This window comes from Colletes latitarsis, chromosome 8, assembly GCF_051014445.1.
Source record: "Colletes latitarsis isolate SP2378_abdomen chromosome 8, iyColLati1, whole genome shotgun sequence".
Lineage (NCBI taxonomy): Eukaryota > Metazoa > Arthropoda > Insecta > Hymenoptera > Colletidae > Colletes > Colletes latitarsis.
Window position 1 is genome coordinate 5617748 of NC_135141.1, and position 15065 is coordinate 5632812.

The window sequence follows — 15065 nt, forward strand, 5'->3', positions numbered from 1 at the left end:
GAGCCAGATGCGCGCATAACCCAGACCAAACCCAGACCTAACTGGTTTTATCCTCTAAAATGTGGATCGAAACCAGGTTTAACTAAGTGTTTCAGTGTGGTACCACATTACTACGTGATTCAAACCAAAGAAAACCCAGGACCTGGCCAACAAGTATGCGAAGAAGGCAAAATCATGAGCCAGATGCGGGCATAACCCACACCTAACCCAGACCTAACCGGTTTTATCCTCTAAAATATTGATCGAAACCAGGTTTAATTGACTGTTTCCATGATGTACAACATTACTACGTGATTCAAACCCGACAAAACCCAGGATCTGGCCAACAAGTATGGGAAGGAGGCAAAATCATGAGCCAGATGCGCGCATAACCCAGACCTAACCCAGACGTAACCGGTTTTATCCTCTAAAATATTGATCGAAACCAGGTTTAATTGTCCGTTTCAGTGTGGTACCATATTACAACGTGATTCATACCCGAAAAAACCCAGGATCTGGCCAGCAAGTATGCGAAGAAGGCAAAATCATGAGCCAGATGCGCGCATAACCCAGACCTTACCCAGACCTAACCGGTTTTATCCTCTAAAATATTGATCGAAACCAGGTTTAATTGTCTGTTTCAGTGTGGTTCCATATTAGTACGTGATTCAAACCAGAGAAAACCATGGATCTGGCCAACAAGAATGCGGAAATGGCAAAATCACGGGCCAGATGATAGCACAACCCAGACCTAACTCAGACGTAACCGGTTTTATCCTCTAAAATATTGATCGAAACCAGGTCTAATTGTCTGTTTCAGTGTGGATCCATATTACTACGTGATTCTAACCAGAGAAAACCAAGGATCTGGCCAACAAGAATGCGGAAAAGGCAAAATCATGGGCCAGATGCGGGCATAACCCTGACCTAACCCAGACCTAGCCGGAGTCATCCTTTAAAATATTGATCGAAACCAAGTTTAATGGACTGTTTCAGTGTAGTACCACATTACTACGTGATTCATACCCGAAAAAACCCAGGATCTAGCCAACAAGTATGCGAAGCAGGCAAAATCATGAGCCAGATGCGGGCATAACCCAGACCTAACTCAGACGTAACATGTTTTATCCTTTAAAATATTGATCGAAACCAGGTTTGATTAACTGTTTCAACGTGGTACAACATTACTACGTGATTCAAACCCGAAAAAACCCAGGATCTGGCCAGCAAGTATGCGAAGAAGGCAAAATCATGAGCCAGATGCGGGCATAACCCAGACCTAACCCAGACCTAACCGGTGTTACCGACTAAAATACTGACCGAATCCATGTTTAATTGACTGTTACTGTGTGGTACCACATTACAACGTGATTCATACCCGAAAAAACCCAGGATCTGGCCAGCAAGTATGCGAAGAAGGCAAAATCATGAGCCAGATACGGGCATAACCCAGACCTAACCCAGACCTAGCCGGAGTCATCCTTTAAAATATTGATCGAAACCAAATTTAATGGACTGCTTCAGTGTGGTACCACATTACTACGCGACTCAAATCCGAAAAAACCCAGGATATGGCCAACAAGTATGCGAAGCAGGCAAAATCATGAGCCAGATGCGGGCATAACCCAGACCTAACCCAGACCTAACCGGTGTCATCCTCTAAAATATTGATCGAAACCAAATTTAATGGACTGCTTCAGTGTGGTACCACATTACTACGCGACTCAAATCCGAAAAAACCTAGGATATGGCCAACAAGTATGCGAAGCAGGCAAAATCATGAGCCAGATGCGGGCATAACCCTGACCTAACCCAGACCTAGCCGGATTCATCCTTTAAAATATTGATCGAAACCGAGTTTAATGGACTGTTCCAATGTGGTACAACATTACTACGTGATTCATACCCGAAAAAACCCAGGATCTAGCCAACAAGTATGCGAAGAAGGCAAAATCATGAGCCAGATACGGGCATAACCCAGACCTAACCAGACCTAACCGGTGTCATCCTCTAAAATATTGATCGAAACCAAATTTAATGGACTGCTTCAGTGTGGTACCACATTACTACGCGACTCAAATCCGAAAAAACCCAGGATATGGCCAACAACTATGCGAAGAAGGCAAAATCATGAGCCAGATGCGGGCATAACCCAGACCTAACCCAGACCTAACCGGTTTTATCCTCTAAAATGTGGATCGAAACCTGGTTTAACTAACTGTTTCAGTGTGGTACCACATAACTACGTGATTCAAATCAGAGAAAACCCAGGATCTGGCCAACAAGAATGCGGAAAAGGCCAAATCATGAGCCAGATGCGGGCATAACCCAGACCTAACCCAGACCTAACCGGTTTTATCCTCTAAAATATTGATCGAAACCAAGTTCAATGGACTGTTTCAGTGTGGTACAACATTACTACCTGATTCAAACCCGGAAAACCCCAGGATCTGGCCAACAAGAATGCGGAAAAGGCAAAATCATGAGCCAGATGCGGGCATAACCCAGACCATACCCAGTCCTAACCGGTTTTACCGACTAAAATACTGACCCAATCCAGGCTTAATTTACTGTTACTGTGTGGTACCACATTACTACGTGATTCATACCCGAAAAAACCCAGGATCTAGCCAACAAGTATGCGAAGAAGGCAAAATCATGAGCCAGATGCGCGCATAACCCAGACCTTACCCAGACCTAACCGGTTTTATCCTCTAACATATTGATCGAAACCAGGTTTAATTGTCTGTTTCAGTGTGGTTCCATATTACTACGTGATTCAAACCAGAGAAAACCAAGGATCTGGCCAACAAGAATGCGGAAAAGGCAAAATCATGGGCCAGATGCAAGCATAACCCTGACCTGCCCCAGACCTAACATGTTTTATCCTTTAAAATATTGATCGAAACCAGGTTTGATTGACGGTTTCAATGTGGTACAACATTACTACGTGATTCAAACCCGAAAAAACCCAGCATCTGGCCAACAAGTATGCGAAGAAGGTAAAATCATGAGCCAGATGCGGGCATAACCCAGACCTAACCCAGACCTAACCGGTTTTATCCCCTAAAATGTGGATCGAAACTAGGTTTAACTAACTGTTTCAGTGTGGTACCACATTACTACGTGATTCAAACCAGAGAAAACCCAGGATCTGGCCAACAAGTATGCGAAGAAGGCAAAATCATGAGCCAGATGCGGGCATAACCCAGACCTAACCCAGACCTAACCGGTGTCATCCTCTAAAATATTGATCGAAACCAAATTTAATGGACTGCTTCAGTGTGGTACCACATTACTACGCGACTCAAATCCGAAAAAACCCAGGATATGGCCAACAAGTATGCGAAGAAGGCAAAATCATGAGCCAGATGCGGGCATAACCCAGACCTAACCCAGACCTAACCGGTGTCATCCTCTAAAATATTGATCGAAACCAAATTTAATGGACTGCTTCAGTGTGGTACCACATTACTACGCGACTCAAATCCGAAAAAATCCAGGATACGGCCAACAAGTATGCGAAGAAGGCAAAATCATGAGCCAGATGCGCGCATAACCCAGACCTTACCCAGACCTAACCGGTTTTATTCTCTAAAATGTTGATCGAAACCAGGCATAATGGACTGTTTCAGTGTGGTTCCTTATTACTACGTGACTCAAACCAGAGAAAACCAAGGATCTGGGCACCAAGTATGAGAAGAAGGCAAAATCATGAGCCAAATGCGTGCGTAACCCAGACCTAACCGAGACCTAACCCGTTGTATCCTCTAAAATATTGATCGAAACCTCGTTTAATTGACTGTTACTGTGTGGTGCCACATTACTACGTAATTCAATCCCGAGAAAACCCAGGATCTGGCCAACAAGTATGCGAAGAAGGCAAAATCATGATCCAGATGCGGGCATAACCCAGACCTAACCCAGACCTAACCTGTGTCATCCTCTAAAATATTGATCGAAGGCAAATTTAATGGACTGCTTCAGTGTGGTACCACATTACTACGCGACTCAAATCCGAAAAAACCCAGGATATGGCCAACAAGTATGCGAAGAAGGCAAAATCATGAGCCAGATGCGCGCATAACCCAGACCTAACCCAGACCTAACCGGTTTTATCCTCTAAAATGTGGATCGAAATCAGGTTTGACTAACTGTTTCAGTGTGGTACCACATTACTACGTGATTCAAACCAGAGAAAACCCAGGATCTGGCCAACAAGTATGCGAAGAAGGCAAAATCATGAGCCAGATGCGGGCATAACCCAGACCTAACCCAGACCTAACCGGTGTCATCCTCTAAAATATTGATCGAAACCAAATTTAATGGACTGCTTCAGTGTGGTACCACATTACTACGCGACTCAAATCCGAAAAAGCCCAGGATATGGCCAACAAGTATGCGGAGAAGGCAAAATCATGAGCCAAATGCGTGCGTAACCCAGACCTAACCGAGACCTAACCCGTTGTATCCTCTAAAATATTGATCGAAACCTGGTTTAATTGACTGTTACTGTGTGGTGCCACATTACTACGTGATTCAAACCCGAAAAAACCCAGGATCTGGCCAACAAGTATGCGAAGAAGGCAAAATCATGAGCCAGATGCGGGCATAACCCAGACCTAACCCAGACCTAACCTGTGTCATCCTCTAAAATATTGATCGAAGCCAAATTTAATGGACTGCTTCAGTGTGGTACCACATTACTACGCGACTCAAATCCGAAAAAACCCAGGATATGGCCAACAAGTATGCGAAGAAGGCAAAATCATGAGCCAGATGCGCGCATAACCCAGACCTAACCCAGACCTAACCGGTTTTATCCTCTAAAATATTCATCGAAACCAGGTCTAATTGTCTGTTTCAGTGTGGATCCATATTACTACGCGAATCAAACCAGAGAAAACCAAGGATCTGGCCAACAATAATGCGGAAAAGGCAAAATCATGGGCCAGATGCGGGCGTAACCCTGACCTGACCCAGACCTAACATGTTTTATCCTTTAAAATATTGATCGAAACCAGGTATGATTGACTGTTTCAATGTGGTACAACATTGCTACGAGATTCAAACCCGAAGAAACCCAGCATCTGGCCAACAAGTATCCGACGAAGGTAAAATCATGAGCCAGATGCGGGCATAACCCAGACCTAACCCAGACCTAGCCGGATTCATCCTTTAAAATATTGATCGAAACCAAGTTTAATGGACTGTTTCAGTGTAGTACCACATTACTACGTGACTCAAACCCGAGAAAACCCAGGATTTGGCCAACAAGTATGCGAAGCAGGCAAAATCATGAGCCAGATGCGCGCATAACCCAGACCAATCCCAGACCTAACCGGTTTTATCCTCTAAAATGTGGATCGAAACCAGGTTTAACTAACTGCTTCAGTGTGGTTCCATATTACTACGTGATTCAAACCAGAGAAAACCAAGGATCTGGCCAACAAGAATGCGGAAAAGGCAAAATCATGGGCCAGATGCAAGCATAACCCTGACCTGACCCAGACCTAACATGTTTTATCCTTTAAAATATTGATCGAAACCAGGTTTGATTGGCTGTTTCAATGTGGTGCAACATTACTACGTGATTCAAACCCGAAAAAACCCAGTATCTGGCCAACATGTATGCGAAGAAGGCAAAATCATGAGCCAGATGCGCGCATAACCCAGACCTTACCCAGACCTAACCGGATATATCCTTTAAAATATTGATCGAAACCAGGTGTAGTTGTCTGTTTCAGTGTGGTGCCACATTACTACGTGATTCAAACCCGAAAAAACCCAGGATCTGGCCAACAAGTATGCGAAGAAGGCAAAATCATGGGCCAGATGCGCTCATAACCCAGACCTTACCCAGACCAAACCGGTTTTATTCTCTAAAATATTGATCGAAACCAGGTTTGATTGACTGTTTCAATGTGGTACAACATTACTACGTGATTGAAACCCGAAAAAACCCAGCATCTGTCCAACAAGTATGCGAAGAATGCAAAATTATGAGCCAGATGCGCGCATAACCCAGACCTAACCCAGACCTAACCGGTTACATCCTCTAAAATATTGATCGAACCCAGGTGTAATTATCTGTTTCTGTGTAGTACCACATTACTACGTGACTCAAACCCGAGAAAATCGAGGATTTGGCCAACAAGTATGCGAAGAAGGCAAAATCATGAGCCAGATGCGGGCATAACCCAGACCTAACCCAGACCTAACCGGTGTTACCGACTAAAATACTGACCGTATCCAGGCTTAATTGACTGTTACTGTGTGGTGCCACATTACTACGTGATTCAAACCCGAGAAAACCCAGGATCTGGCCAACAAGCATGCGAAGAAGGCAAAATCATGAGCCAGATGCGGGCATAACCCAGACCTACCCCAGACCTAGCCGGAGTCATCCTTTAAAATATTGATCGAAACCAGGTTTAATTGTCTGTTTCAGTGTGGTTCCATATTACTACGTGATTCAAACCAGAGAAAACCAAGGATCTGGCCAACAAGAATGCGGAAAAGGCAAAATCATGGGCCAGATGCAAGCATAACCCTGACCTGACCCAGACCTAACATGTTTTATCCTTTAAAATATTGATCGAAACCAGGTTTGATTGGCTGTTTCAATGTGGTGCAACATTACTACGTGATTCAAACCCGAAAAAACCCAGTATCTGGCCAACATGTATGCGAAGAAGGTAAAATCATGAGCCAGATGCGGGCATAACCCAGACCTAACCCAGACCTAACCGGTGTTACCGACTAAAATACTGACCGTATCCAGGCTTAATTGACTGTTACTGTGTGGTACCCCTTTACTACGTGATTCATACCCGAAAAAACCCAGGATATAGCCAACAAGTATGCGAAGAAGGCAAAATCATGAGCCAGATGCGCGCATAACCCAGACCTTACCCAGACCTAACCGGATATATCCTTTAAAATATTGATCGAAACCAGGTGTAATTGTCTGTTTCAGTGTGGTGCCACATTACTACGTGATTCAAACCCGAGAAAGCCCAGGATCTGGCCAACAAGTAAGCGAAGAAGGCAAAATCATGAGCCAGATGCGGGCATAACCCGGACCTAACCCAGACCTAACCGGTGTCATCCTCTAAAATATTGATCGAAACCAAATTTAATTGACTGTTACTGTGTGGTGCCACATTACTACGTGACTCAAACCCGAGAAAACCCAGGATCTGGCCAACAAGAATGCGGAAAAGGCAAAATCATGGGCCAGATGCAAGCATAACGCTGACCTGACTCTGACCTAACATGTTTTATCCTTTAAAATATTGATCGAAACCAGGTTTGATTGGCTGTTTCAATGTGGTGCAACATTACTGTGTGATTCAAACCCGAAAAAACCCAGTATCTGGCCAACATGTATGCGAAGAAGGTAAAATCATGAGCCAGATGCGGGCAAAACCCAGACCTAACCCAGACCTAACCGGTGTTACCGACTAAAATACTGACCGTATCCAGGCTTAATTGACTGTTACTGTGTGGTGCCACATTACTACGTGATTCAAACCCGAAAAAACCCAGGATCTGGCCAACAAGTATGCGAAGAAGGCAAAATCATGGGCCAGATGCGCGCATAACCCAGACCTTACCCAGACCTAACCGGTTTTATTCTCTAAAATATTGATCGAAACCAGGTTTGATTGACTGTTTCAATGTGGTACAACATTACTACGTGATTCAAACCCGAAAAAACCCAGCATCTGTCCAACAAGTATGCGAAGAAGGCAAAATTATGAGCCAGATGCGCGCATAACCCAGACCTAACCCAGACCTATCCGGTTACATCCTCTAAAATATTGATCGAAACCAGGTGTAATTATCTGTTTCTGTGTAGTACCACATTACTACGTGACTCAAACCCGAGAAAATCCAGGATTTGGCCAACAAGTATGCGAAGAAGGCAAAATCATGAGCCAGATGCGGGCATAACCCAGACCTAACCAAGACCTAACCGGTGTTACCGACTAAAATACTGACCGTATCCAGGCTTAATTGACTGTTACTGTGTGGTGCCACATTACTACGTGATTCAAACCCGAGAAAACCCAGGATCTGGCCAACAAGCATGCGAAGAAGGCAAAATCATGAGCCAGATGCGGGCATAACCCAGACCTACCCCAGACCTAGCCGGAGTCATCCTTTAAAATATTGATCGAAACCAGGTTTAATTGTCTGTTTCAGTGTGGTTCCATATTACTACGTGATTCAAACCAGAGAAAACCAAGGATCTGGCCAACAAGAATGCGGAAAAGGCAAAATCATGGGCCAGATGCAAGCATAACCCTGACCTGACCCAGACCTAACATGTTTTATCCTTTAAAATATTGATCGAAACCAGGTTTGATTGACTGTTTCAATATGGTACAACATTACTACGTGATTCAAACCCGAAAAAACCCAGGATCTAGCCATCAAGTATGCGAAGAAGGCAAAATCATTAGCCAGATGCGCGCATAACCCAGACCTTACCCAGACCTAACCGGTTTTATCCTCTAAAATATTGATCGAAACCAGGTTTAATTGTCTGTTTCAGTGTGGTTCCATATTACTACGTGATTCAAACCAGAGAAAACCAAGGATCTGGCCAACAAGAATGCGGAAAAGGCAAAATCATGGGCCAGATGCAAGCATAACCCTGACCTGACCCAGACCTAACATGTTTTATCCTCTAAAATATTGATCGAAACCAGGTTTAATTGTCTGTTTCAATGTGGTGCAACATTACTACGTGATTCAAACCCGAAAAAACCCAGTATCTGGCCAACATGTATGCGAAGAAGGTAAAATCATGAGCCAGATGCGGGCATAACCCAGACCTAACCCAGACCTAACCGGTGTTACCGACTAAAATACTGACCGTATCCAGGCTTAATTGACTGTTACTGTGTGGTACCCCTTTACTACGTGATTCATACCCGAAAAAACCCAGGATATAGCCAACAAGTATGCGAAGAAGGCAAAATCATGAGCCAGATGCGCGCATAACCCAGACCTTACCCAGACCTAACCGGATATATCCTTTAAAATATTGATCGAAACCAGGTGTAATTGTCTGTTTCAGTGTGGTGCCACATTACTACGTGATTCAAACCCGAGAAAGCCCAGGATCTGGCCAACAAGTAAGCGAAGAAGGCAAAATCATGAGCCAGATGCGGGCATAACCCAGACCTAACCCAGACCTAACCGGTGTCATCCTCTAAAATATTGATCGAAACCAAATTTAATTGACTGTTACTGTGTGGTACCACATTACTACGTGACTCAAACCCGAGAAAACCCAGGATTTGGCCAACAAGTATGCGAAGCAGGCAAAATCATGAGCCAGATGCGCGCATAACCCAGACCAAACCCAGACCTAACCGGTTTTATCCTCTAAAATGTGGATCGAAACCAGGTTTAACTAACTGTTTCAGTGTGGTACCACATTACTACGTGATTCAAATCAGAGAAAACCCAGGATCTGGCCAACAAGAATGCGGAAAAGGCCAAATCATGAGCCAGATGCGGGCATAACCCAGACCTAACCCAGACCTAACCGGTTTTATCCTCTAAAGTATTGATCGAAACCAGGTTTAATTGTCTGTTTCAGTGTGGTTCCATATTACTACGCGATTCAAACCAGAGAAAACCAAGGATCTGGCCAACAAGAATGCGGAAAAGGCAAAATCATGGGCCAGATGCAAGCATAACCCTGACCTGACTCTGACCTAACATGTTTTATCCTTTAAAATATTGATCGAAACCAGGTCTAATTGTCTGTTTCAGTGTGGATCCATATTACTACGTGATTCAAACTGGAGAAAACCAAGGATCTGGCCAACAAGAATGCGGAAAAGGCAAAATCATGGGCCAGATGCGGGCATAACCCAGACCTAACCCAGACCTAACCGGTTTTATTCTCTAAAATATTGATCGAAACCTGGTTTAATTGACTGTTACTGTGTGGTGCCACATTACTACGTGACTCAAGCCAGAGAAAACCAAGGATCTGGGCACCAAGTATGAGAAGAAGGCAAAATCATGAGCCAAATGCGTGCGTAACCCAGACCTAACCGAGACCTAACCCGTTGTATCCTCTAAAATATTGATCGAAACCTGGTTTAATTGACTGTTACTGTGTGGTGCCACATTACTACGTGATTCAAACCCGAAAAAACCCAGGATCTGGCCAACAAAGATGCGAAGAATGCAAAATCATGAGCCAGATGCACGCATAACCCAGACCTAACTCAGACGTAACCGGTTTTATCCTCTAAAATATTGATCGAAACCAGGTCTAATTGTCTGTTTCAGTGTGGATCCATATTACTACGTGATTCAAACTAGAGAAAACCAAGGATCTGGCCAACAAGAATGCGGAAATGGCAAAATCATGGGCCAGATGCGCGCATAACCCAGACCTTACCCAGACCTAACCGGTTTTATTCTCTAAAATGTTGATCGAAGCCAGGCTTAATGGACTGTTTCAGTGTGGTTCCATATTACTACGTGACTCAAGCCACAGAAAACCCAGGATCTGGCCAACTAGTATGAGAAGAAGGCAAAATCATGAGCCAGATGCGGGCATAACCCAGACCTAACCCAGACCTAGCCGGTGTCATCCCCTAAAATATTGATCGAAACCAGGTGTAATTGTCTGTTTCTGTGTAGTACCACATTACTACGTGACTCAAACCCGAGAAAATCCAGGATTTGGCCAACAAGAATGCGGAAAAGGCCAAATGATGAGCCAGATGCGGGCTTAACCCAGACCATACCCTGTCCTAACCGGTGTTACCGACTAAAATACTGACCCAATCCAGGCTTAATTGACTGTTACTGTGTGGTGCCACATTACTACGTGATTCAAACCCGAAAAAACCCAGGATCTGGCCAACAAGTATGCGAAGAAGGCAAAATCATGGGCCAGATGCGCGCATAACCCAGACCTTACCCAGACCTAACCGGTTTTATTCTCTAAAATATTGATCGAAACCAGGTTTGATTGACTGTTTCAATGTGGTACAACATTACTACGTGATTCAAACCCGAAAAAACCCAGCATCTGGCCAACAAGTATGCGAAGAAGGCAAAATTATGAGCCAGATGCGCGCATAACCCAGACCTAACCCAGACCTAACCGGTGTTACCGACTAAAATACTGACCGTATCCAGGCTTAATTGACTGTTACTGTGTGGTACCCCTTTACTACGTGATTCATACCCGAAAAAACCCAGGATATAGCCAACAAGTATGCGAAGAAGGCAAAATCATGAGCCAGATGCGCGCATAACCCAGACCTTACCCAGACCTAACCGGATATATCCTTTAAAATATTGATCGAAACCAGGTGTAATTGTCTGTTTCAGTGTGGTGCCACAGTACTACGTGATTCAAACCCGAGAAAACCCAGGATCTGGCCAACAAGTAAGCGAAGAAGGCAAAATCATGAGCCAGATGCGGGCATAACCCAGACCTAACCCAGACCTAACCGGTTTTATTCTCTAAATTATTGATCGAAACCTGGTTTAATTGACTGTTACTGTGTGGTGCCACATTACTACGTGACTCAAGCCAGAGAAAACCAAGGATCTGGGCACCAAGTATGAGAAGAAGGCAAAATCATGAGCCAAATGCGTGCGTAACCCAGACCTAACCGAGACCTAACCCGTTGTATCCCCTAAAATATTGATCGAAACCTGGTTTAATTGACTGTTACTGTGTGGTGCCACATTACTACGTGATTCAAACCCGAAAAAACCCAGGATCTGGCCAACAAGTATGCGAAGAAGGCAAAATCATGAGCCAGATGCGCGCATAACCCAGACCTAACTCAGACGTAACCGGTTTTATCCTCTAAAATATTGATCGAAACCAGGTCTAATTGTCTGTTTCAGTGTGGATCCATATTACTACGTGATTCAAACTAGAGAAAACCAAGGATCTGGCCAACAAGAATGCGGAAAAGGCAAAATCATGGGCCAGATGCGCGCATAACCCAGACCTTACCCAGACCTAACCGGTTTTATTCTCTAAAATGTTGATCGAAACCAGGCTTAATGGACTGTTTCAGTGTGGTTCCATATTACTACGTGACTCAAGCCACAGAAAACCCAGGATCTGGCCAACTAGTATGAGAAGAAGGCAAAATCATGAGCCAGATGCGGGCATAACCCAGACCTAACCCAGGCCTAGCCGGTGTCATCCTCTAAAATATTGATCGAAACCAGGTGTAATTGTCTGTTTCTGTGTAGTACCACATTACTACGTGACTCAAACCCGAGAAAATCCAGGATTTGGCCAACAAGAATGCGGAAAAGGCCAAATCATGAGCCAGATGCGGGCTTAACCCAGACCATACCCTGTCCTAACCGGTGTTACCGACTAAAATACTGACCCAATCCAGGCTTAATTGACTGTTACTGTGTGGTGCCACATTACTACGTGATTCAAACCCGAAAAAACCCAGGATCTGGCCAACAAGTATGCGAAGAAGGCAAAATCATGGGCCAGATGCGCGCATAACCCAGACCTTACCCAGACCTAACCGGTTACATCCTCTAAAATATTGATCGAAACCAGGTGTAATTGTCTGTTTCTGTGTAGTACCACATTACTACGTGACTCAAACCCGAGAAAATCCAGGATTTGGCCAACAAGTATGCGAAGAAGGCAAAATCATGAGCCAGATGCGGGCATAACCCAGACCTAACCCAGACCTAACCGGTGTTACCGACTAAAATACTGACCGTATCCAGGCTTAATTGACTGTTACTGTGTGGTGCCACATTACTACGTGATTCAAACCCGAGAAAACCCAGGATCTGGCCAACAAGAATGCGGAAAAGGCAAAATCATGGGCCAGATGCAAGCATAACCCTGACCTGACCCAGACCTAACATGTTTTATCCTCTAAAATATTGATCGAAACCAGGTTTGATTGACTGTTTCAATGTGGTACAACATTACTACGTGATTCAAACCCGAAAAAACCCAGGATCTAGCCATCAAGTATGCGAAGAAGGCAAAATCATGAGCCAGATGCGCGCATAACCCAGACCTTACCCAGACCTAACCGGTTTTATCCTCTAAAATATTGATCGAAACAAGGTTTAATTGTCTGTTTCAGTGTGGTTCCATATTACTACGTGATTCAAACCAGAGAAAACCAAGGATCTGGCCAACAAGAATGCGGAAAAGGCAAAATCATGGGCCAGATGCAAGCATAACCCTGACCTGACTCTGACCTAACATGTTTTATCCTTTAAAATATTGATCGAAACCAGGTTTGATTGGCTGTTTCAATGTGGTGCAACATTACTGTGTGATTCAAACCCGAAAAAACCCAACATCTGGCCAACATGTATGCGAAGAAGGTAAAATCATGAGCCAGATGCGGGCATAACCCAGACCTAACCCAGACCTAACCGGTGTTACCGACTAAAATACTGACCGTATCCAGGCTTAATTGACTGTTACTGTGTGGTACCCCTTTACTACGTGATTCATACCCGAAAAAACCCAGGATATAGCCAACAAGTATGCGAAGAAGGCAAAATCATGAGCCAGATGCGCGCATAACCCAGACCTTACCCAGACCTAACCGGATATATCCTTTAAAATATTGATCGAAACCAGGTGTAATTGTCTGTTTCAGTGTGGTGCCACAGTACTACGTGATTCAAACCCGAGAAAACCCAGGATCTGGCCAACAAGTAAGCGAAGAAGGCAAAATCATGAGCCAGATGCGGGCATAACCCAGACCTAACCCAGACCTAACCGGTTTTATTCTCTAAATTATTGATCGAAACCTGGTTTAATTGACTGTTACTGTGTGGTGCCACATTACTACGTGACTCAAGCCAGAGAAAACCAAGGATCTGGGCACCAAGTATGAGAAGAAGGCAAAATCATGAGCCAAATGCGTGCGTAACCCAGACCTAACCGAGACCTAACCCGTTGTATCCTCTAAAATATTGATCGAAACCTGGTTTAATTGACTGTTACTGTGTGGTGCCACATTACTACGTGATTCAAACCCGAAAAAACCCAGGATCTGGCCAACAAGTATGCGAAGAAGGCAAAATCATGAGCCAGATGCGCGCATAACCCAGACCTAACTCAGACGTAACCGGTTTTATCCTCTAAAATATTGATCGAAACCAGGTCTAATTGTCTGTTTCAGTGTGGATCCATATTACTACGTGATTCAAACTAGAGAAAACCAAGGATCTGGCCAACAAGAATGCGGAAAAGGCAAAATCATGGGCCAGATGCGCGCATAACCCAGACCTTACCCAGACCTAACCGGTTTTATTCTCTAAAATGTTGATCGAAACCAGGCTTAATGGACTGTTTCAGTGTGGTTCCATATTACTACGTGACTCAAGCCACAGAAAACCCAGGATCTGGCCAACTAGTATGAGAAGAAGGCAAAATCATGAGCCAGATGCGGGCATAACCCAGACCTAACCCAGACCTAGCCGGTGTCATCCTCTAAAATATTGATCGAAACCAGGTGTAATTGTCTGTTTCTGTGTAGTACCACATTACTACGTGACTCAAACCCGAGAAAATCCAGGATTTGGCCAACAAGAATGCGGAAAAGGCCTAATCATGAGCCAGATGCGGGCTTATCCCAGACCATACCCTGTCCTAACCGGTGTTACCGACTAAAATACTGACCCAATCCAGGCTTAATTGACTGTTACTGTGTGGTGCCACATTACTACGTGATTCAAACCCGAAAAAACCCAGGATCTGGCCAACAAGTATGCGAAGAAGGCAAAATCATGGGCCAGATGCGCGCATAACCCAGACCTTACCCAGACCTAACCGGTTACATCCTCTAAAATATTGATCGAAACCAGGTGTAATTGTCTGTTTCTGTGTAGTACCACATTACTACGTGACTCAAACCCGAGAAAATCCAGGATTTGGCCAACAAGTATGCGAAGAAGGCAAAATCATGAGCCAGATGCGGGCATAACCCAGACCTAACCCAGACCTAACCGGTGTTACCGACTAAAATACTGACCGTATCCAGGCTTAATTGACTGTTACTGTGTGGTGCCAC